Genomic DNA, 24,296 nt, shown 5'->3' on the forward strand with positions numbered 1-24,296 from the left:
TTCATTGTCAGGACAACACATGGGGTTAAACTTCAGAGAAAATTTACTCATAGTGAACGTGACAATACAGCCCCGTCTGAGTGTTTTCTCTCACTGAGGTTACTGATTGTCACTGTTGGGAAATTTGACATGTTTTTACTCATATTGCTATCACATCAAGTCCAATCGCTCCCCGATCCTTTCACACAAACCCGCAGACCTCCCAGGTGAACGATGTCATCAATCTGTACTTTAAATGTTCCAGATCTTTTAACTGTCTGACAGACAACACCTTTCAAAAGTGATCAAATATCAAAGGCAGACTCAGAGTTGTCACATGTTGAAGTCGCTGGGTTAAAATAATTGACTGTAACATGTGTGCTTTATAAACAAAAGCCCCCAGTTGCAAACAGTCGAGGTAACAACATTGGACGGATATTTTGCTGGAACTTAAAGTCCACAAATGCCGATGCGGTGAGTTATTTAAACAATTTCGGCGTTCACTCAAGGTCTCAGAACTGCTTTGTAGAAAGTTAAACAATTTTTATTTCGCTACCGGCTGACGTGCAGGTTCGTTTGTCTAGGGGTATGATTCTCGCTTAGGGTACCGCAATCCATTAGCATGCGAGAGGTCCCGGGTTCAAATCCCGGACGAGCCCCTCATTTGTTTCTTATTGACCAAGTCAGATATTGTGATTTGTTTCAGGTGCAAAGGGCTTTCTGCTGACTGGCTCCGAAAAAGAGTCAAAGAGGCACAGAGTTTTACAGCACGGAAAGAGCCCACTCGGACACCCACATGTGACATCTGGACGGGAAACGTTAGTTCTGATTCTCGCTCCACAGATAGTGCCAGAAATACTGGCATAACCCAGTATTTTCTGTTTCTATTTCATATTTCGAAAGTCCGCAGTGTGCTGCATTATATAAGACTGTAGGTTTTGGGCTGACAAGTGGCAAGTAACATTCGCGCCACACAAATGCCAGACAATGTCCATCACCTTAAGAGAAAATCTAACCACCGCCTCTTGACTGTCAATAGTTTTTCCACCACTGAATCCCCCGCTGTTAACGTCCTTACGGTCAGCATTGACCAGAAACTCAATTGGACTCGCCACATAAACACAATGGCTACAAGAGCAGGTCAGAGGCCAGGAATACTGCGGCGAATACCTCACCTCCTGACTCCCCAGAGTCTGTCCACCATCTACAAGGCACAAGTCAGGAGCGTGATGGAATGTTCCCACCTCGCCTGGATGGATGCAGCTCCAAAAACACTCAAGAAGATTGACATTATCCAGGACAAAGCAGCCCGCTTGATTGGCACCACATCTACAAGCATTCAATCCCACCGCAGCCGATGCTCAGTAGCAGCGATGTGTATCTAAAAGATACACAGCAGCAATTCACCAAAGATCCTTAGACAGCACCTTCGAAACCCACGACCACTTCCATCCAGAAGGAAAAGGGTAGTAGACACATGGGAACATCACCACCTGCAAGTTCTCCTCCAAGTCACTCACCATCCTGACTTGGAATTGTATTGCCATTCCTTAGCATGGCCTTATTCTGTGGTGTACTCATTTTCTGATTTAGTGCGTACCTCACCCTGAGGCCGTGAACCGCAAAGTATTTTCTCATTTCTCATTTCTGTCATCTCTCCCTCAATGTCAACAAAACGGAGATTGTCATTGACTTCAGAAAGCGTAGAGGAGAACATGGCCCTGTCTCCATCAAAGGGGACGAAGTAGAAAGGGTCGAGAGCTTCAGGTTTTTAGGTCTCCAGATCACCAACAACCTGTCCTGGCCTCCCATGCCGACACTATGGTGAAGAAAGCCCATCAATGCCTCTACTTTCTCAGAAGACTTTGGAAATTTGGCAGGTCAGCTACGATTGTCACCAAGGTTTACAGGTGCACCATAGAAAACACTCTTTCTAGTTGTATCACAGCTTGGTATGGCTCCTGCTCTGCCCAAGACCGCAATAAACTACAAAGGGTCGTGAATGTAGCCCAATCCATCACTCAAACCCGCCTCCCATCCATTGATTCTGTCGAGGCTTCCTGCTGCCTCGGCAAAGCAGCCGGCATAATTAAGGACCCCACGCACCCCGGACATTCTCTCTTCCACCTTCTTCCTTCGAGAGAAAGATACAGAAGTCTGAAGTCACGTACTAGCCCACTCAAGAACAGCTTGTTCCCTGCTGCCATCATAATTTTGAATGGACATTATCTTGCATTAAGTTGATCTTTCTCTACACCATGACAATGACTGTAACACCACATTCTGCACTCTCCCGTTTCCTTCTCTATGAACCTTACGCTTTGTCTGTATAGCGCGCAAGAAAAAATGCTTTTCACTGTATACTAATACATGTGACAATAATAAATAAAACCAAATCAAATCATTTCATTTCTCCTGACGTCCAGACTATTCCTGTTGTTACATTTCCTCCCTCCTGAGTTTCAGTCGTTTCAAATTCCCACATTTTTCACCTTTTCCTGTTGTAATGAAAGGCCATGGACGTAAAAGATGAGCTTTGTTTCCCTGTCCACAAATTCTGCCTGAATTCCTAAGTTTCTGCAGCATCTTCCGCCTTCGCTGCAGTTATCTGATCGGCTGTGAATGGCCAAGAGAACATCGTTTCTTTCAATCAGTGGCTGCTTATAGGCTCCTTGGTGTAGGGGTATGAATCGCATTTTGGTATGCCTTAACCACCGAGATCCCGAGTTGAAATCCGAGACTAGCCCTACTGTTTCTTCTTATCCCTGTTACATCAAAACATCGGAAGCAGGAGTAGGTCATTGGAACATCATCTACCATTCATTGTTGTCATGCCTGATAATCAAATTCAATACCCTGATCCGCCATTTAGCCCCAAGAGCTATATTAAACTTCTCTTGAAATCATAGTGTTTGGCCTCAACTACTTTCTGTGGGAGTGAACTCTGCAGATTCACCACTCTCTGGCTGAAGGAAGTCTCATCATCCCAGCCGTTATCCCCAAACTCTCATCCCTAATTCTGGACTCCCCACTAACGAGAACATTCTTTCTGAATCTACCGTGTTTCATCCGGTCAGAATGTTATAAGGTTCCATTAGAATCATAGATTCCCTGCAGTACAGAACGAGGCCAATTAGGCCCATCAAGTCTGTACGGACCACAATCCCATCCAGGCCCCACTCATGTAACTCCATGCATTTACCCTGCTAATCCCCCTGACACTCGGGCCAATTTAACACAGCCAATCAACATTAGCCGCACGTCTTTGGACAATGGGAGGAAACCGGAACACCCGGAGGAAACCCATGCAGATACGGGGAGAATGTGCAAACTCCACACAGACAGTGACCCAATGCCAGATTTGAACCTCGGACCCTGGCGTTTTGAGGCAGCAGTGCGAACCAATGTGCCACCTGAAACATATCTGCCCAGAAATAGCCAGGATTAGTTGGCAAGAACTGCATTTGCCAATGTTGGACACCTAAGTGTTAAAATAAGCCGCATCCCAGAAGGGACGCGAACACACGCTCCCTGGTTTAGGAAGCTAGTGGCCTTACGCATTAGGTCACTGGAACTATAGGTGAGCTACTGCTGCAGCTTGAAAAAGCTGTATATCTCCATCCACATAGACAGTGACTAACCCCAGAATCGAAACCAGGTCCCTGGTATTGTGAGCCAGCAGAACTAACCACTGTGCCGCTCTCTCCCACGAAGATTTTATCAGATTTCATGAGCTGCAGATTTTGTTTCTTTCTTTGCATTGCTGACTTTGGGATTGGTTCACATGGGGTTTCGTTTGAGAATCTGAGCACAAACTGTGAGAAATATATCAACACAACACAATCGCTCGGAAATAAAGATATGATCAACAGGGTTGGCTATGTAACTTGACGTTCATTTTATCTCCTTTCACCTCTTCAGCTGGCCCCATCATTATGGTTTCAGTGAGCTGCCTTGATGTTTCTTTTTGTTCATGTGGGTGTCGCTGGCTAGATCAGCATGCGCTACCCATCAGTATTTACCCTTGAGAAAGTAGTGCTGAGCTGCATTCTTGAAATGTTGCAATCCATTTGTACAGGTACACTTACAGTGCTGTTAGGGAGGGAATTCCACGAATTTGTCCCAATGACAGTGAAGGAACGGCGATATATTTCCAAATCAGAATGCTGAGGGACTTGAGGGTGGTGTTGGCTGTGTGGCGTTGGAGGGGGGTGGAGGGCGGGGGGTGGGGGGGGGGTGGGGCGGGAGCTGCCAGGTGGAAGCGGTCATGGGTTTGGAAGATGCTGTCTAAGGTGCCTTTGGTGGATTCCTGCATCATGCAGACAAGTGGAGAGAGACTAAATGGTTTTCTTTTGCATCCGTATTTACTGAGGAAACGGGCATGGAGTCTACGGAAATAGGGCAAACAGGTAGGGAGGTCATGGAACCTTTACAGATTAAAGGGGAGGAGGTGCTCGCTGTCTTGAGGTAAATCAGAGTGGATAAATCCCCAGGACCAGACAGGGCATTCCCACGGACCTTGAGGGAAGCTAATGTTGAACTTGCAGGGGCCCTGGCAGACATATTTAAAATGTCAGTATTCACGGGGGAGGTGCCGGATGATTGGAGGGTGGCTCGTGTTGTTCCGTTGTTTCAAAAAGGTTCCAAAAGGAATCCTGGAAATTATAGGCCAGTAAGTTTGACATCGGTGGTGGGCAGGTTATTGGAAGGTGTGACAAGGGATAGGATCTACAAATATTTGGATAGACAGGGAATTATTAGAGAGGGTCAACATGGCTTTGTGCGTGGTAGGTCATGTTTGACCAATCTATTAGAGTTTTTCGAGGAGGTTACCAGGAAAGTGGATGAAGGGAAGGCAGTGGATGTTGTCTACCTGGATTTCAGCAAGGCCTTTGACAAGGTCCCTCATCGGAGGTTAGTTAGGAAGGTTCAGTCGCTAGGTATACATGGGCAGGTAGTAAATTGGATTAGACACTGGCTCAATTGAAGAAGCCAGAGAGTGGTTGTGGAGGACTGCTTCTCTGAGTGGAGGCCTGTGACTAGTGGTGTGCCGCAGGGATCGGTGTTGGATCCATTGTTGTTTGTCATCTATATGAATGATCTGGATGATAATGTGGTAAATTGGATCAGCAAATTTGCTGATGATACAAAGATTGGAGGTGTAGTGGACAGTGAGGAAGGTTTTCAAAGCCTGCAGAGGGATTTGGATCAACTCGAAAAATGGGCTGAAAATTGGCAAATGGAATTTAACGCAGACAAGTGTGAGATATTGCACATTGGAAGGACAAGCCAAAGTAGAACGTACAGGGTAAATGGTAGGACTCTGAAGAGTGCAGTTAAACAGAGGGATCTGGGAATACAGGTACAGAATTCCCTAAAAGTGACGTCACAGGTGGATAGGGTCGTAAAGAGTGCCTTTGGTACATTGGCCTTTATAAATCGGAGTATCGAGTATAAAAGTTGGAGTGTTATGGTAAGGTTATATAAGGCATTGGTGAGGCCGAATTTGGAGTATTGTGTACAGTTTTGGTCACCTAGTTACAGGAAGGAAGTAAATAAGATTGAAAGAGTGCAGAGAAGGTTCACAAGGATGTTGCCGGGACTTGAGAAGCTGAGTTATAGAGAGAGATTGAAGAGGTTGGGACTTTATTCCCTGGAGCGTAGAAGATTGAGGGGAGATTTGATAGAGGTGTATAAGATTTTGGTGGGTATCGATAGAGTGAATTCAAGCAGGCTTTTTCCGCTGAGGCTAGGGGAGAAAAAAACCAGAGGGCATGGGTTATGGGTGAAAGGAGAAAAGTTTAAAGGGAATATTGGGGGGTGGGGGCTTCTTCCCGCAGAGAGTGGTGGGAGTGTGGAATGAGCTGCCGGATAAAGTTAAGAAAAACTTGGACGGGTTCATGGATGAGAGGGTGTGGAGGGATATGGTCCAAGTGCAGGTCAGTGGGACTAGGCAAAAAATGTTTCGGCACAGACAAGAAGGGCCAAAAGGCCTGTTTCCGAACTGTAAGTTTCTATGGTTTTCTATGGTTCAGACTCACTCTGGTCACAATGTTTGCCTAACGCTCTGCTATTTTGTGAGGCTCTGACAGTTTTTGTACAGGTTCAGCCCAGTTCTGGTTCTCTGTGGGTCTCAGTGCGCAGTAACACACGCCAGAGTCTGCCAGCTCCGTTTTAGACACTTTCAGCGGGACGGTGCGGTCCCCTGGGAATCTCTCTGTGTTCTCGCTGACTCTCTGTCTCGTCAGCAGGAACTCCATGTTCCCGCTGGGATACTGACGGTACCAGAATAAGTAAGGGGTGTTGCTTGTAGCTGTATAATCACAGAGCAGCTGAACATCATCTCCTTCAGTGACGGTGACTGCAGCCGCTGTTTGTGAAACAGAATCTCCTCCACAGTGTCCTGGAAGAACGCAAAGAAATATCAAGCTAAACAATGCGGCTGCGCATTAAACATCACATACCCCCCTTCCCCCCAACACCCCCCCCTCCCCCCCCCCCCCCCCCCCCCCCCACTCCCCAGAATCTGCTGTCATCTTGAACAATAATCTCAGAGATAAATCACACAGCAGAACAGAAGCATATATTTTTCACAGTTCAGTGGCTGGAAAGGGAAGGTGCTTGTGGCGATTAAATAACATTTCCACTATAAACACCGTACGTTCTAACGAGATCAGTTCAATGTCTTCAGTTCATGTAACTGGAAACTGCTCACGGTCTGTCTGTTTGAAGTTGATGTTTGCCAAAGTTATTCGCTGATATCAGAGGAGCTTGAATCCCAGCCCAAACTATTCTCCCTCGTTCCCTCGGGGAAATGTGACGAATCCCAACAGTGTTCAGCGTTGAGGCCAGCGAGAACGGGATAACTTTTCCATGTTGAGATCAATAAATTCCCTGATCATCTACCCCTACCCATAGAACCAAAGAACCATGGAAAATTACAGCTCAGAAACAGGCCTTTTGGCCCTTCTTGTCTGTGCCGAACCATTTTATGCCTATATTGAGCGAACCGCTCAACCTATGTTGAGGCTCTATGTCTTCTTGGAGGAGATCTCCAAATCATCCAATTATCCCCGTAGCTCTGTGAAATCTCTATTTAACTAACGTTGTTCTCAAGAGTACAGTCCGGTCTCTATAACCTCACCACAAAACTGAATTTCCTCATCTCTGGACATGATGCAAGGCGGATGATTGAGCAGAGATTTTGGAAAATATTGTCAGTTGGCAGTTGGGGAAAATGGAGAAGGAAGCAAACAAGAAAACACTGTCTCCAGCTTTGCGAATCTTTAGAAACTCTTTGGAAACCGGAACCAGAGGCGATTGAAGGGTGAACTGTCTGACAGTTGTGGGAGAGTTGGTTCCCGGTGACATGGATGTGTCTGCAATGGATGGGCTCTGACTGTTAGACTTAACTAACCATTAGAAATCCATTCAATTATTCCATTCTCTCAAACTCATTAATTATTCTCTCTTTCTCCGTTACACGGTGAGTGAGACAGGGAAAAGCAGCAATCTTCCAGCCCCCACTCTCCAAACATCCCCTGCCAGCAAAAAGGACTGACGACTTAGCTGTGTCTGTTTTCTATGAAATGGTGAAGAGTAAATATTAAATATTTCGATTGATACCCAATTCAGTTCACATTTCACAATAAACTTCAATTCGGAGACTTCAGAGCAGTGAGTTTTGACAACATTTCTGCCCCGTTTAGCGCCTGGGACCTGCGCAAATATGAATACAATGTGATTATCCCTTCAATACACAAAGTCCGCTCAGGATAAAAGCGACTTGATGGTCAAACAGTACAGTCTGATTTAACTTTATAACCTGATTTGTGGAAGTACAATTCGGCTAAAAACCATTTTTCATGCGGCAGAGAAATTCATCTAACATTAGAATCAGTAAATGACATTTGTGCCATTTCTTTTCTCTTTTACCATGTCTGGGTGGCCGGGGGGTGGGGGGGGGGGGGGGGTGGCGGTAGGTGGGGTGTGGGGGGGAGGGTGGTTGCACTGTGGCACAGTAGTTAACACTGCCATCTCACAGTGCTAAAGATCGATTCCCGGTTTGGGTCTCTGTCTATTTGACGTTTGCACTTTCTCCCCGTGTTTGCATGAGTTTCCTTTGGATCCTCCGGTTTCTTCTCACAGCCTGAAAGACGTGCTGGTTCGGTGCATTGACCCGAACAGCCGCCGGAGTTTGGCGACCAGAGAATTTGACAGTGTCTTCGTTACAGTGTTAAAGTAAGCCTTACATGTGACTAATAAATAAACTTTATTTTAACTGAGCATTTTGCAGAATATAATTTCACACTTGGGAAGTGCAACTGCAGTTCGGCAGAGAGTTAATGTTTTCTTTCAATATTTAATAACAGAAGAAAATGAGGTAACTTTTCCACACACTGCGAGATGAGTTAGTTCGTTTCCTATTTCACACAGGAAACCTTTCATATGTTAGGTGAATGTATAAAACACCACACTTCAGAAACCCTGAAGTACAATTAAATTGCACGGTTCGACACCCCAGTCTGTTGCAGAGTTGTAGAGCATCGTTTCTGTCTAATAATTATCACATTCAACTAAACACACGAAAGATTCCCGATTCGAAAACGGGAGGAAACATTTGTAGATACGTTTCACCTCGGAGTGAGGAAAATAGAAATAATTCACGTTTATTGCTGAATATTAGCTGAATACAGTAACTTACACGATGTTACATTTCGCCTTCCCGTCCACATTTCTGTACACACTCAAACCCGACAGATTATCTTTAACTGGCTCCCGTTTCCAGCTCTGTCAGTTCAGAAAGCTTCTCTCAAACTTGCACATTCGGGCTTTTCTTTCGGTCATTTGTGAAACACTGGCGTCGCTGGCCAGCATTTAATGCCCACCCCGAGTTGAGTTGCAAGCATATTGCTGTGGTTCTGGAGTCACAAGTAGGCCAGATAATAACAGCAGATTTCCTTCCTAAAATACATGAGTGAAGCATATGGCTTCCTCCAACAGTCGGAAATTGTTTCATGGTCATCAATGCGAGGTTTTATTTATTGAATACAAATTCCACTACCGACCGTAACCGTCCCCAAAATGGTAGTTGGTCAAGCGATAGTAGCACCAACACCATCTCACGTGCTCCAGGTGAGGCTCGAACTCACAACCTCGGCATAGCCCACTGGCTGTACTGCTGTATAAGTACCGCGCGCTAACCGATTGCGCCACTGGAGCACTGCTTTCGGCTGATTTTTGTCAGATTATTAAAGACTTTTACAGCGCCACCTCCGTTAACACCAGTCATTCGAGGCAACATAGACGGGGAACAAACGCATCAATGATTCTCTCTTCACCAGCTCCACAGTAAGTGAGACAGGGACAAGCAGCAGCATTTTACCCCGCATTCTCCAATCATCCATCCGCTGCCAGCAGAAAAGCGGCGACTGCCGCTTCAATTAGTGGGTTACCGCCCATCCCTGGGACACAAGATTCAACCCCGTTCAAAACTCGCAATACACCTAACACAAGTTCAGCAAAACGTTTACGGATTATATCCCGCGCACTGAACCTTCGAGTATCATTTAAACAGTATCTGAGTGAGTCACAAACAATATTCAAACCAACTTTCCAAAACGTTTCAGTGGTAGATTCCTCCATTTGATTGAAAAGCTGAGCGCTGTGAATCTGGAAATGAACACCATGGGGTTTATGTTACCCAGTGACTATTAGTCCGTCAGGTTTCCAATTCCATTTGAGTTGTATATTGAAGCGAATCTCATTTCAAAATGAGGAGAAAACAAGGGAAATATTAACTCTTGGAACAAATCCTGAGGAAAATGGGTCACAATATTTGGATGCAGGTGCAGCTGTGAATGGTGTTATTGATGATTGAGTGGAAACTATTGGATCCTTGGGCTTCTGGTGGTCAGTTCCCTTCCCTCCCGTTGAATTCCTCCCTGTGATAAGAGACATGGATTCATTTTACCTACACGTTCATAGGAAACAGAGAATAACCAACACACTACAGAAATGCTGCGGGATCAACGTAACCAAAGATACTTGGATAGAATTCTAAACGGTGCGGTCATGCTGCAGTTCTGGAACAGGTTTTGCAGAAAGAGGATTGTGGTTATTGACACCCTAGCTTAGAATATCGTCAGCAGCTGCTGCCTTAGTGTCTGTGGCGCAATCGGTCAGCGCGTTCGGCTGTTAACTGGAAGATTGGTGGTTCAAGACCACCCAGGGACGCTGATTTTACTGTTTTCTCACCATCTGCATTCATAGGCAAACAGTTGCGTGTTGGCAATGGGTCCGTGGTCGTCAATAAAAAATAGCTCTCAAGTGTTGCCAGCTGTACTGTTATCTGTTGTCACCAACATTATTTAATGACTATTGATTTCTGACATATTACATATAATATTATATATATGCTTCCATTGTACCATTAAGCTTAACAGTTAGAATGGAAACATGAATTTGTGGCTGAGCATTTGTTCCAATTCCATATCCCTGCTACCATTCATTCCTGAATAGAACATAAATCTATCCAACCCGAACCGAAATGTGTTCAATGATGGAGCATCTACAATCCTCTGGCATAGAGAATTCCCAAAATTCACTATCCTTTAAGTGAAGAAATGTCTGCTCATCGCAGTCCTAAATCATCAGCGCCTTATCCTGAGATTGTACCCCCGTGCTTTAGATTCCCGGACCAGGGAAAATAAAGTCTCAGCATCCACCCTATCAAACTCATAGAATGATAGAATCCCTGCAGTTTTTCAATGTTATCTATTCCTTCTCGTTAAAGCTGTTGAGATTTTCCAGATTTTTCTGTTCTTGATTTAGATTCCAGCATCCTCTGATTTTGCTTTTATTTTGTCTAAAATGGGGAGATCCAAACTGAACACACTGTTCCAAATGTGGTCTCAACCAAACCCTGAATAACTGTAGCAAGACTTCAAACACTTCAAATCTTAACTCCGTGCTCAAGGCTCGAAGGAGAGTGTGACAGTCGATAATTGGCACTGTGTCCGTTCCTGCAATCAGGAACTGGATCAGGAAGATTAGATATCTGTGTCTCCTTATACTGTTATCTCTAAACTCCATCTCCTCTCAATGCCGTGTGTCATACATTCGCTTCCCTTGCTTTCCAGGTGAAGATCGGGTTCACCAACTCTCTGTGTCTGTATCAAGCAGCTAACTGACCCTGGGAAATGAACAACCAGAGGGAACTTGATGAGAGGCAGCGACAGAAAAAGGAAGAGAAGCGGCAGGATAATGTTTCATAAATGAGTTCTGCCAGTTGCTCTCCGTGGTGAATGTCTGCCGTGTGTTACCTTGTAAGTTTCACAGAAGCCACAGTGATGAGTTTGGTGAGATTTGGAAATTGAAAGTGCCACATGACCAGCTTGCGGGACTATTTCACCTCACGGTCGATTTCATGTTGCAGCTAACAGGATTCGCTGTTTTAATTGGCTGAACAGTCCCTTGGCTTCGATCTAAACATGACAATTTAAAGGGGAAAATTGTTTTTTGTGAATAAAGAATCTGAAATAAAAATAAAAGGCAGAAGGCTCATGGATAAATCAATCTTTTAAAGAACTTAGGCCAGCTTCCCTGGTGGTCTAGTAGTTAGGATTCGGCGCTCTCACCGCCGCGGCCCGGGTTCGATTCCCGGTCAGGGAAAGTAGATATATTGCTGCGTAAACATCCTGCGTTACTTCCAGGTTTGTACCAGTTCTGTGGGAATCAGCAGTAGGTCGGTTTCCTCTTTTGTGTCTGAATTGGAAATGTCACATGTCAAGAACAAAAAAAAAGAGAGTAATAGGATACAAAGCGCTGATGATATAGATGGTGGTGTGGGCTAAGATCTGGCTGTTGATGGAGTAGATTTTATTGTTTCTACTGACATAAATACCTCGCAGGTCTGGGTCCAAATCTCGGACTCAGTGACAAGAAGACCTTTAATTGTAACTCTCCGACCTCCAGTGAAGTGGAGGCAGTTTTCACTCAGAAAGCAGTAACTGTGAGATTAACAGCGCGGGATGGAAAAAGACTCAGTTTGAGCGGTGACGCTGCCGGAGGAATGGAGAGCTGGAGTTCACCCAGAAAAGCAGCAAAGTTGCTTCTTCTGTACAAACCTCCTTCTGTACAAACAGTGGCCCCCAACTTGGGGCTGGAAGCCACCGTTCATTAACGCTGATAAGTTAATGTTGATCAGCAGAATATCCACAAAATGGTATATCACAGGTTGGTACTAACACTGCAGTAAAATTAAATGCAGTAGAATAGGACGGCATGGTTTCACAGTGGTTAGCAATTATGCCTCACAGCGCCAGTGGCTCAGGTTAAATTCTCGGGTCACTCTGTGTGGAGTTTGCACGTTCTCCCCGTGTCTGCGTGGGATTCCTCCGTGTGCTCCGGTTTGCTTTCCAAACATGTGTGAGAGACGGCCCGAGTGGGGTGGAGGGAGAGGGGGCAACAAAATGGAAAGTGAGATTTTAAATAAACAATGCAAAACATGGAAATTTAAAAAAATAAATATATATATATAAAGATATAAAGTAATAAAAATAAATAAGTAAGATCAAACGAAATAAAACAAAATAAATGGAAATGGGGAGAAGATGGAGGAAAGGAGATGCTCTGAAGTTGTTGAATTCAGTGTTGAGTCTGGAACGCAGTCAGTGCCGAATCGGGAGGTCGGGCGATGTTCCTCCAGTTTGCATTGGAGTTCCTCCTGATACCATTGTTTATTGCCCCTTCCGTCACGTTACTGATGATCAGGAGTAGACTGATGGTCATTTGCGGCGTTGGATTTGACCTGATATTTGTAAACCGGGCAATCTTGGGCAAATTGAAGCATTGGCGGTTAGATGGCAGTGTTGTAGCGTAGGAACAACTTAGCTCGGATTGCGGTAAGTTCTGAATCTGAATTCTTCAGCACCATTGCCAGAATATATTTTTATGACCATAGCATTGGCTGTTTTCAATGCTTTCAACTTTCTTTTTCTTTAATTCAAATCAAATGGAATTGGCATTTTTTCCGTTCAGTGTCTTCCCCACTCCGTCTCTATCTTTCTCTTTGTAGATCTGCGTCGGTTATTCCTTCGCTCAGTCTCTCTATCCTATTCCCCTCTTTTGTTCTTTTTTATTCATTCTATTCTCTCTATGTCTGGGTGGAACCAAACTTCATTGAATTGATTCCTGAGATGAGGTGGTTGTTGAGCTGGGGACCCATCTTGATTTTAAGTGGCGGAGGAGACTCAACGGGACATGTGATCCAATCCCGCCTCATTGGTTCTGTTCACTGCCAATAACAGCTCTGGTAGCAATCACTTCTGATGGTGTCACTGATGAGAATTCTAGGACACTAAATTGAGGATAGTGCAATTTGTGGAGGAGTGAGTTCAAATTCCCCCACCGTCAGATATTCACTGAATTTGCTTTAAACGTTAAGAATAACGTTGGTCAAACATGTGATCGCCAAAATGTTTCGCAGTGGAATGTATCATTATTCATTTTGATTGGAGGAACCAGAAGAGGCAATGTAAAATGAGAAACTTACGGGATTGTGGAAGGAGTTTTGTTGCTTCTCCAGTAAATCTGATCTGCTTCAGCTACACGGACTGCTGTGTTTCTGTCGTGTAGTGGTTATCACGTTCATCTCACACGCGAAACGTTCCTGGTTCAAGATCGCGTAGAAGCATTTCCAAATGCTTTTTATTGCTCACTGATTCATATTTCAGAATTGTTCTCGTTTCTCACAAAGCTTTAATTGAACGGTTGAGTTATTGCAGCATTTAAGTCGGGAATTGCTCTGTAATGAGAACAAAACGGAAGGTATGTGACAGAGAGCAAGACAGCATGGATTAACTGACACAAGGAATGATGGACAAGTGCAACATTGAGCTGGTGATGGTGGAGTCCGGGTGATCTATTGATGCCGAATCAGTGTTTTCACCGCCAGGGCCCGGGGTTTATAACAATCGATAACTAAGTAGAACATTTTGAATTTGCTCCGTTTGTGGGGATAATTGGATCTGAACACAAGGAAAAAGGTGCATTTTACTGGAATCATAAAGTGATACCGTGATTGAGTGAATGTGTCTCAGGCGAAATTGGCCAGAAATGAAGCAATGAGTAAAGCGATCTTGATCAACTGATTGCAAATCTCTTAAATCAGCTTCACTGGAAGTTTCGTGGTCATGATTCAGTACGGTGGTTCGGGTTTGATTTCCACCCAAGGAATGAATAACTTTCTATAATTCTTCATTCAATGCAAACACACCTCATAGCATCTGTGAAGGGCGAAGCAAGATTAATCTTCCAGCTGGATGTACTTGCACTAGAGTTGGAAAAGTCAGAGATGTAACATCAGCAATAAGCTCTGACGAAGAATCACACGGCAAACACACGGCAGACAGTGATCACTGAAAGTAACTGACACATTTCAAATTCTGCCGCTTTCCATTAACATCTTTGAACTTCGTATTGTCCATCTCAGACATTTCCTATGAATCAAATATTACCCACAAAATCTTCGTTCTGATGCTCGTTCCACTGATTACAGTAGAGTAACTGTTAAAATGGGCATGCGGTTGGCTTCATAGCTCATAGCGCCAGTCATCGTGGCTGGCTGGTTAACGTGATGGAGTTCAAATCCATTGGGATTCCTGATTATTCCTGGTTTTAACTCTATGTCCACACAGCGAATTGAATCAAATCCACCCAAACACTCCGTTGCACATTTCCGTTCATTCACAAAAGCATCACGGAACCTGCAGTCAGAAATGGAACAGAGACGGAGCCAGGTTGTGTTTTCAGTATGTTGTCTCTCCTTCGGCCTCTGTCACCCTGGGTGCGTATATGTGTCTGGGTTTCTCTGTGTGCGTCAATGTGCTTTAGCTCCCCCTTGGAAATGATCAGCTTTTTACCGTCACAAAATTATCAACATTAGTTCAAAAGTTTAGTCATGAAATGTTTAAGAGAAAAGGTCAGAGTGAAAGATGTAAGAGGAGTTTGTAATGTTTGGAAGGAGGTGCAGCAAATAAATAGAAGACGGGAATGATGTTACTGCTGACTGAGAGGAATGCATTGTAACGGTGGGGGATTTTATTGATCGGTTAATGGTAAACTTTGGATTCAGAACAAGCTGAGACACCAGATGGAAACAGCGTTTGGCTTCACGTATGTTCAGAAAGGGTGCAAGCATCGCTACAGCAGGAGGACGGTTAGCTTAGTCGCAGCATATCAGATGTAATTTCAGAATCGTTGGTTGCAGCCCCACGTTAGACTCCATCGTGTTTAAACTTTGCTGCTTTCCTGGGTGAACTCCAGCTCTCCGTCCCTCCGGCAGCGTCACCAATCAAACTGAATCTTTTTCCATCCCGCTTTGTTGACCTCAGTGTCTGAATGAAAACTGCAATCAATAAAGGTGAAAGAGTTTAATGTTCATTCGGTGAGAAGTTTTCTTCTTACCCTGGGAATTTTTATCCAGAAATGTGTGATATTTTTGTCAGTGTAAGCGGTTAAATCTGGCCCATTAGCACCCAGACGTTAGTTGTATCACGATCTCCATCGGCAGAACCTTACAACCTATCACTGTCCTTCACTCTCTGTGTTTGTTCTTGACCAGTTGCACATGTGACATTTCCAACTCGCAAGCAAAACTACAAATCTCACTTCACTGATTCTGACAGAGCTGCTTTCGATCAGGAAGTACTTCAAGGTTTTTTCTCATTGCAAAAAAATCTTAGTACATCGAAGCCAGTCTGCGACCCTGAAAACGCGGACCCCTCACCACTAGTTGACCAGGATCGCACCTGCCCGATTCTCCCAGATACTGATTTTAGCAATGTGCACAGTGCCAATTATCCACAGTCACACTCTCCTTCCTGTCTGTTAAGGTTAGAAATTGTTCACATTTTCACACTGGCTTCCAATGTGACGAAAACAGAGTTGTATACAGCTGACGCTGTTCACTGGATTTACTACAAGTTTATAACAGGTCGATGCTCACATTGCTCTTTGAATGTGGTGAGCTGCAGTGAAATTCAGTGCAGTTGAAGGTAGCGTACTCATTATTTTAGGAGGAAACAGCAAGGGCAATGTAAATATGAATTGCTGTGAGTAATTGACGGAATTGGGGAATGGGAATGGTTTTTCTCACTGCTGTTCAAACTGGCACAGGTATTGCATGATTATTTGCGGGCTACCATTGCGTGTTGGGTTCCGTGGTGTAATGGTGAGCACTCTGGGCTCTGAATCCAGCGATCCGAGTTCAAATCTCGGCGGAACCTTGCTTTAATTAGTCAACGCTGAGGGTTGATTTGCCGAAGGGCGTTTCGTTCAATTTTTTCACAAAGTACGAATCGAGAGGGCAATTTGTCAGCCAGTTCAACTGCTATTACAATGCGCATTGCTCAGCCTCTGGCGCCAGATGCCTGGCGCATCAATGTCTTTTCATATTTTCTCTTCTCTTTAACTCCTCTCTTGAAAGAAAGGAGCAGCTGGTCCCGGAGCAACAGCCATTCGAATGGAGTCCAGCAATTATTGAGCAAGTGTGTGTGTGTGCGTGTTGTCTGTGTGCGCGCGTGTGAGAGAGAGCGAGTGTAGGTACGTGTGTGTGTTTTGGGAGAAAAGTCTAGTGTCTTCGGTTACAGTGCTGTCGATTCCATGGTGTAACGGATCGCACTCTGGCCTCTCGCATCCGAACTCTTTAAATTGGGACAGATGAGTGAGTGAATGACACGACACATGAAGATGGACCCCGCCCCCCCCCCCCCCCTGTCTACAGTGGCTTCCCTGCCTCTCAGCGCATTGTATTCCTGAGCAATCATCCTCTGGGACTGATGCAATGACGCCAGGAGAGGCATTCGCTGCACCGTCTGCAATTTGATTACCGTGGAATTTGCTGAGATTTCGTCAGTGTTTCGATTTCCACTTTCTGACTATTTAAAATAAAATGCCCTCCTGCAAACCCATCATAGGCTTTAGCAAAAAAAAAGCAAGGCTCCGCCACGATGCAAACTCGGGCTGTTGGATTCAGATTCCAGAGAGCTCACTGGTACACCACATATCCCAGAACGCGCCCGCCGCTGGCAAATGGGCACTCGAAGAATTTGATCTCTTTCATTCGGTGTGACAGCAACAGCAAGTGTGATTTCAACGTATCGTTATGCGCCACCGTTGATAGCAGAAAATCTCAGAAGACAGAGTGCCCCAAATCTACAGCAAATCATTTCAAGGCAAGAGCTTTAGGGAGGTTTCTCAAGAAATAGTCAGGTTTCGCAGGTCATTTGCAGTTCCTTGACGTGTTCTGTGTTCCGTGGTGTAATGGTGAGCTCTCTGTCCCTTGAATCCAGCGATCTGAGTGCAAATCTCGGCGGAACCTTCCTTTCCTTCGCCAATGCTGATAATTGATTTTCTCAGGGACATTTCGTTTACATTTTTCACCAAGTACGAATCGAGAGGACAATTTGTCAATGCACAGTGCTGAGACTCTGGCGCCAGATGCTTGCAGCATCAGTGTTTTTCTTTTTTCATCTTTCGCCACTCTTTGACGCTCTGTCGAATCAAAGGAGCAGTTGGTGTCAAACAACAACAACCCTTCGACAGGAGCCTGGCAATAATTGAGCAAGAGTGTGTATGTGTGAGATCGGGGTGAAAGACCTCCTGCTTTCAGCTGGCGCCCAGTTGGTTCCATGGTTTAACGGTGAGCACTCTGGACTTTGAATCCAACAATCCGAGTTCTAATCTCTGTGGAACCACTATTCTCAACACCCCAACTCTTGCTGAACTGCGGACAGGTAACTCAGTGAATGATATCGGACAACTGTGCGTTTTGTGGTTAGCACTTCTGCCTCGCAGTACCAGGGCCCGGCATTCAGTTTTGGCTTCGGGTGACTGTGTGCAGTTTGCACGTTCTCCCCGTGTCTGCGTGTGTGGAAGAAAACCGAGCACCCGGCGCACAATCCAAAGATGTGCGTGTTAGATTGATTGGTCATGTTACGTTGCCCTTAGAATCAGGGGACTAACAGGGTAAATATATGGGATTACGGGGATCGAGCCTGGGTGGAAATACTGCTGGTGCAGGCTAGATGGGCCGAATGGCTTCCTTCTGCACTTTAAAGGTTCTATGATTCTGCCTCCGAGCTCCTTATATTCTTGAGCAATCGTCCTCTGGGGCTGAAGCCGTTTCGCGAGGACAGTGGCTCCCAAACGTTTTTCACTGGGCCGCACTTTCGGAATAAAAATCTGCTCGCGCCACACCAAAATTTTTATTGATAAGAAATGCATTCAAAAACAAAAAAAAAGGCCTTTCCTCCTAGCAGTGCTTGATTCATAACATAGAACACAACTACTTTCTAATATGATCAAGCAACATCCAGAAAGTATAAAACAATGCAGCGACATAAAAACATGATTCATTCCCAAAATATACTTATAGACGAGCCCCTTACATATGGAACCTTAAGTAAGTATACAAACTCAATGAGAGCTGTGAGCTTGTTTTTGTCGGCTAATCTCATTTATATTAGATGTAATTTGAGACAAACAAACTCTCATCTCCTCATCAACACAAAGAAGCCTTTCTCTTTTCTGGTCTTTGATATTTGTCAGAGCTAAAAATCCCTGTTCACAACAATATGTCGTTGAGAACTGTAGAAGAATCGCTAATGTTCTTGAAGAGATGCATGGATGCTGTTTCTGGTTGTATATCCAAAAAGAGTCCAGTGGCATACTCCCGTGTTTCATTTTCAAGGTGTTATCACTCGAAATGCAGGCCATTTCCTCCTCCTCATCCAATGTCAGACCTGAACAGCTGGAATTCGCAAAGCGGTCTCTAACACAGTCGATTTTTTCTGTCGACAACGATGGGAAGTAATGATCAATCTTTTCTACCAGTGTTGCAAGATGTTCCTGCCTGAGGCCGTACAATTCATTGCTCGTTTTAAAACTTTTTACCAGTGGGAAAATTTCGAGGTTATGTTGCATTGATCTTCTGAGCCAGAGCTGAAGCTTTTTTTTGAATGCAGTTAGTTTGTCTCTAGTTGTGAGGATATTGTCATCGCGGCCTTGCATACTGGCATTGAGCACATTCAACCGGGAAAAGATATTGGCCAAATATGCCAGCTTTGCACACCAGTCATTGTCATCCAGTTGGTGGTACAATGGGGTCCCTTCTTGTTCCAAAAATTCTCTTAATTCTTTCTTCAACTCCAACACCCGATTTAAAACTTTTCCGCGGGACATCCAGCAAACCTCTGAGTGCAGAATTAGGCATTGATGTTTTGATTCTATGTTAAGAAAGGGAATAGAAATGACCCTGGTAATTATTGCCCGGTTAGTCTTACTTCGGTGGATGGTAAGTTGATGGAAAAGGTCCTTCGGCGTGGGATTTACGACCATTTAGAAAGATGCGGAATGATCCGGGATAGTCAGCACGGATTCGTGAAGGGCAAGTCGTGCCTCACAAATTTGATTGAATTTTTTGAGGAGGTAACGAAGTGTGTTGATGAAGGTCGGGCAGTTGATGTCATATACATGGATTTTAGTAAGGCGTTTGATAAGGTCCCCCATGGTCGGCTTATGATGAAAGTAAGGAGGTGTGGGATAGAGCGCAAGTTGGCCGATTGGATAGGTAATTGGCTATCTGAGCGAAGACAGAGGGTGCTGGTGGATGGAAAATTTTCGGACTGGAGGCAGGTTGCTAGTGGAGTGCCACAGGGATCAGTGCTTGGTCCTCTGCTCTTTGTGATTTTTATTAATGACTTAGAGGAGGGGGCTGAAGGGTGGATCAGTAAATTTGCGGATGACACCAAGATTGGTGGAGGAGTGGATGAGGTGGAGGGCTGTTGTAGACTGCAAAGAGGCATAGATAGGATGCAAAGCTGGGCTGAAAAATGGCAGATGGAGTTTAACCCTGAAATATGTGAGGTGATTCATTTTGGTAGGACAAATTTAAATTTGGATTACAGGGTCAAAAGTAGGGTTCTGAAGACTGGAGGAACAGAGAGATCTTGGGGTCCATATCCACAGATCTCTGAAGGTTGCCACTCAAGTGGAGAGAGCTGTGAAGAAGGCCTATAGTGTGTTAGCTTTTATGAACAGGGGGTTGGAGTTTAAGAGCCGTGGGGTTATGTTGCAACTGTACAGGACATTGGTGAGACCACATTTGGAATATTGTGTGCAGTTCTGGTCAACTCACTATAAGAAGGATGTGGAAGTGCTGGAAAGAGTGCGAAGGAGATTTACCAGGATGCTGCCTGGTTTGGAGGGTAGGTCTTATGAGGAAAGGTTGAGGGAGCCAGGGCTGTTCTCTCTGGAGCGGAGGAGGTTGAGGGGAGACTTAATAGAGGTTTATAAAATGATGAAGGGGATAGATAGAGTGAACGTTCAAAGACTATTTCCTCGGGTGGATGGAGCTATTACAAGTGGGCATACCTATAGGGATCATGGTGGGAGATGTCGGAAGGATGTCCGAGGTAGATTCTTTACGCAGAGAGTGGTTGGGGTGTGGAATGGACTGCCTGCAGTGATAGTGGAGTCAGACACTTTAGGAACATTTAAGCGGTTATTGGATAGGCACATGGAGCACACCAGGATGATCGGGAGTGGGATAGCTTGATCTTGGTTTCAGATAAAGATCGGCACAACATCATGGGCCGAAGGGCCTGTTCAGTGCTGAACTGTTCTATGGGTGGCACGGTAGCACAGTGATTAGCACTGCTGCTTCACAGCTCCAGGGTCCCGGGTTCGATTCCCAGCTCGGGTCACTGTCTGTGTGGAGTTTGCACATTCTCCTCGTGTCTGCGTGGGTTTCCTCCGGGTGCTCCGGTTTCCTCCCACAGTCCAAAGATGTGCAGGTTAGGTTGATTGGCCAGGTTAAAAAAAAAGAAGAAATTGCCCCTTAGAGTCCTGAGATGCATAGGTTAGAGGGATTAGCGGGTAAATATGTGGGGGTAGGGCCTGGGTGGGATTGTGGTCGGTGCAGACTCGATGGGCCGAATGGCCTCCTTCTGCACTGTAGGGTTTCTATGATTCTATGTTCTATGTCTTTACAGAGTTGAGCAAATAACTGCACCTTTAGTTGTTTTGCTTTGATGAAGTTCACAATGCGCACAGTCCGATCTCGAACCAACTTCAAATCAGTTACAAGGGTCTTGGTGATTAATGCCTCTCTGTGTAAAAAACAGTGAGTTGATATTACATCTGGATTTTTCTGCTTGATGAGTGCCGCCAAGCCTCTCACATTCCCTATCACACATGGCGCTCCGTCCGTACCAATTCCAACACAAGAATCCCATGAACTCTCAACTTTTTCCAAATACTCAAGCAAGGTTTGGAAAATATCTTGTCCTCTGGTATGTTTTTCAAGTTTCTTGCAAAATAGAAACTGTGTGATTATTTCGTCATTGTGAATGAATCTGATATAGGCAAGCAACTGTGCTTTTCCACTAATGTCGGTCGATTCATCAACTTGAATGGCAAATTTAGAATTCTTCATACTTTTGGAAACACGCTTCTCATTATTAGCTGACATATCAACTATTCTTGTGTGAATTGTATGATCAGACAAAGGAATTTCCATAACTTCTCGCTCAGCATCATCACCAAACAAAGTTTTCACAATCAAGCTGCAGGCAGGCTGAATCAATTTTTCAGCTATTGTATGTGGTTTTGTCTGTTGAGCAATCAATTCAGTCACTTGGTAAGATACAATCTGCATCTTATCGGAGACTGCCATTCGTTTTTTGAAATATGATGGTTGGCATTTCTGCTGTTCCAAAAGCCTTTCAAAATATTGAACATCCTTGTTTGCCAGATTTCCATGTTTTGACAACAGATGTCTTTTCATCTTGCTTGGGACCATATTGGAATTGGAAATCTTCTCACCACCAACCAAACACATAGGCCGAGGTATGTTTTAATCTCCAGTCCATTTGAAACCGAGACTCAGATAGCTATCCATATATTGTCGACAAACTTTCTTTTTTGGAGGTTTGCTTGGGCCTGCTACTGGTGAAGAATTAAACGACTCTTCTTCAGCACTCTGTTCGAACGGCGATTCTGGATCACAACGTGTACTCGGATCGTACTCAGCATCACTTGGTGCTCTTGCTCTCACTTTGGACAAACATCTATCCATGTTTAAAAGTTTCTTTGATTGTCCAGCAGGCCTCAAGGCCGGATCAGATCCTATGGGTCCCGGGTTTTCAGCTGCGGGGATTTTATCTGAGTTCAGGCCCAGTGCCGTGGCCGCCATGTGTAGGTTAGGAGATTAGAGGGGTCAGTAATTCAGGGTGTGGGGATAGGGCCTGGTGCAAGCTGCTCTGTTGATTAGTGGGGCAAGTATGTCAGGGAACAGGGATAGGGCCTGGGTACAGGTGCTCTGTTGATTAGTGGGGTCAGTACGTCAGGGGACAGGGATAGTGCCTGGGGAAAGGTGCTCTGATTAGTGGGGTCAGTATGTCAGGATACAGGGATAGAGCCTGGGGAAAGGTGCTCTGTTGATTAGTGGGGTCAGTATGTCAGGGCACAGAGATAGGGTCTGGGTAAAGATGCTCTGCTGATTAGTGGGATCAGTATGTCAAGGGGCAGGGATAGGGCCTGGATAAAGGTGCTCTGTTGATTAGTGGGGTCAGTATGTCAGGGAACAGGGATAGGGTCTGGGTAAAGGTGCTCTGTTGAATAGTGGTGTCAGTATGTCAGGGTACAGGGCAAGGGCCTGGGAAAAGGTGCTCTGTTGATTAGAGGGGTCAGGGTGCAGGGATAGGGCCTGGGTAAAGCTGCTCTGTTGATTAGTGGGGTCAGTATTCAGGGCACACGTATAGGGCCTGGGGAAAGGTGCTGTGTTGATTAGTGGGGTCAGTATGTCAGGGTGCAGGGATAGGGCCTGGGTATTTGTGCTCCGTTGATTAGTGGGGTCAGCATGTTAGGGTACAGGGATACGGCGTGGGTGAAGGTGCTCTGTTGATTTGTGGTGTCAGTTTGTCAGGGTACAGGGATAGGTCCTGGGGAAAGGTACTCTGTTGATTAGTGTGGTCAGTATGTCAGGGTACAGGGATAGGGCCTCGGTAAAAGTGCTCTTTTGATTAGTTGGGTCAGTATGTCAGGGTACAAGTGTAGTGCCTGGGAAAAGATGCTCTGATTAGTGGGGTCAGTATGCCAGGGTACAGGGATGGGGCCTGGTTAAAGGTGCTCTGTTGATTAGTGGGGTGAGTATGTCAGGGTACAGGGATCGGGCCTGGGGAATGTTGCTCTGATTAGTGGGGTCAGTGTGTCAGGGTACAGGGATAGGGTCTGGGCAAAGGTGCTCTGTTGATTTGTGGGTTCAGTATGTCACGGTACAGGGATCGGGCCCGAGTAAAGGAGCTCTGATTTGTGGGGTCAGTATATCAGGGTATAGGGATTAGGTGTGGGTAAAGGTGCTCTGTTTATTAGTGGGGTCAGTCTGTCAGGGTAGAGGGAAAAGGCCTGGATAAAGGTGCTCTGTTGATTAATGGGGTCAGCATATCAGGGCACAGGGATAGAGCCTGGGGAAAGGTCCACAGTTTATTAGTGGGATCAGTATGTTAGGGGAGAGGGGTAGAGCCTGAGGAAATGTGCTCTGTTGAATACTGTGTTTAGTATGTCAGGGTTCAGGGATAGGGCCTGGGGAAAGGTGCTCTTGTTGGTCAGTGGGGTCAGTATGTCAGGGTACAGGACTAGGGCCTGGGAAAAGATGCTCTCATTAGTGGGGTTAGTATGTCAGGGTGCAGGGATAGGGCCTGGGTAAAGGGGCTTTGTTGATCAGTGGGGTCAGTATGTCAGGGCACATGGATAGGGCATGGGTAAAAGTGGTCTTTTGAATCGTTGGGTCAGTATGTCAGAGTACAGGACAAGTGCCTGGGAAAAGATGCTCTGATTAATGGTGTCAGTATGTCAGGGTACAGTGATAGGGCCTGGGGAATGTTGCTCTGATTTGTGGGGTCAGTATGTCAGTGTACAGGGATAGGGCCTGTGTAAAGGTGCTGTGTTGATTAGTGCGGTCAGTATGTCAGGGTACAGGGATCGGGCCCGGTTATAGGTGCTCTGTTGATTAATGGTGTCAGTATGTCAGGGCACAGCGATAGGGCCTGCAGAATGGTGCTCAGTTTATTTGTGGGGTCAGTATGTCAGGGGAGAGGGGTAGGTCCTGAGGAAATGTGCTCTGTTGAATACTGTGTCTAGTATGTCAGGGTTCAGGGAAAGGGCCTGGGGGAAGGTGCTCCATTTATTACTGGGGTCAGTGTTTCAGGGGACAGGGATAGGGCCTGGGGAAAGGTGTTCTTGTTGGTCAGTGG

General features: G+C 45.3%; 4 non-coding genes across 4 annotated transcripts; 3 read left to right on the plus strand and 1 right to left on the minus strand.

Annotated features, from left to right (window-relative positions):
- Positions 1-9,106: 9,106 nt before the first annotated feature.
- On the minus strand, positions 9,107-9,201 carry trnai-uau (transfer RNA isoleucine (anticodon UAU)). Its single transcript has 2 exons — positions 9,164-9,201; positions 9,107-9,142 (listed from the first exon to the last, which is right to left on the minus strand). It is a non-coding gene; the product is annotated as a tRNA-Ile (tRNA).
- Positions 9,202-10,141: 940 nt separating this feature from the next.
- trnan-guu (transfer RNA asparagine (anticodon GUU)) lies at positions 10,142-10,215 on the plus strand. The gene has a single exon. It is a non-coding gene; the product is annotated as a tRNA-Asn (tRNA).
- Positions 10,216-11,580: 1,365 nt separating this feature from the next.
- trnae-cuc (transfer RNA glutamic acid (anticodon CUC)) lies at positions 11,581-11,652 on the plus strand. The gene has a single exon. It is a non-coding gene; the product is annotated as a tRNA-Glu (tRNA).
- A 4,544-nt stretch (positions 11,653-16,196) lies between these two features.
- On the plus strand, positions 16,197-16,268 carry trnaq-cug (transfer RNA glutamine (anticodon CUG)). Its single transcript has one exon. It is a non-coding gene; the product is annotated as a tRNA-Gln (tRNA).
- The last annotated feature ends 8,028 nt before the right edge of the window (positions 16,269-24,296 follow it).

The sequence above is a fragment of the Mustelus asterias genome, chromosome 30, assembly GCF_964213995.1.
Source record: "Mustelus asterias chromosome 30, sMusAst1.hap1.1, whole genome shotgun sequence".
NCBI classification, from domain to species: domain Eukaryota; kingdom Metazoa; phylum Chordata; class Chondrichthyes; order Carcharhiniformes; family Triakidae; genus Mustelus; species Mustelus asterias.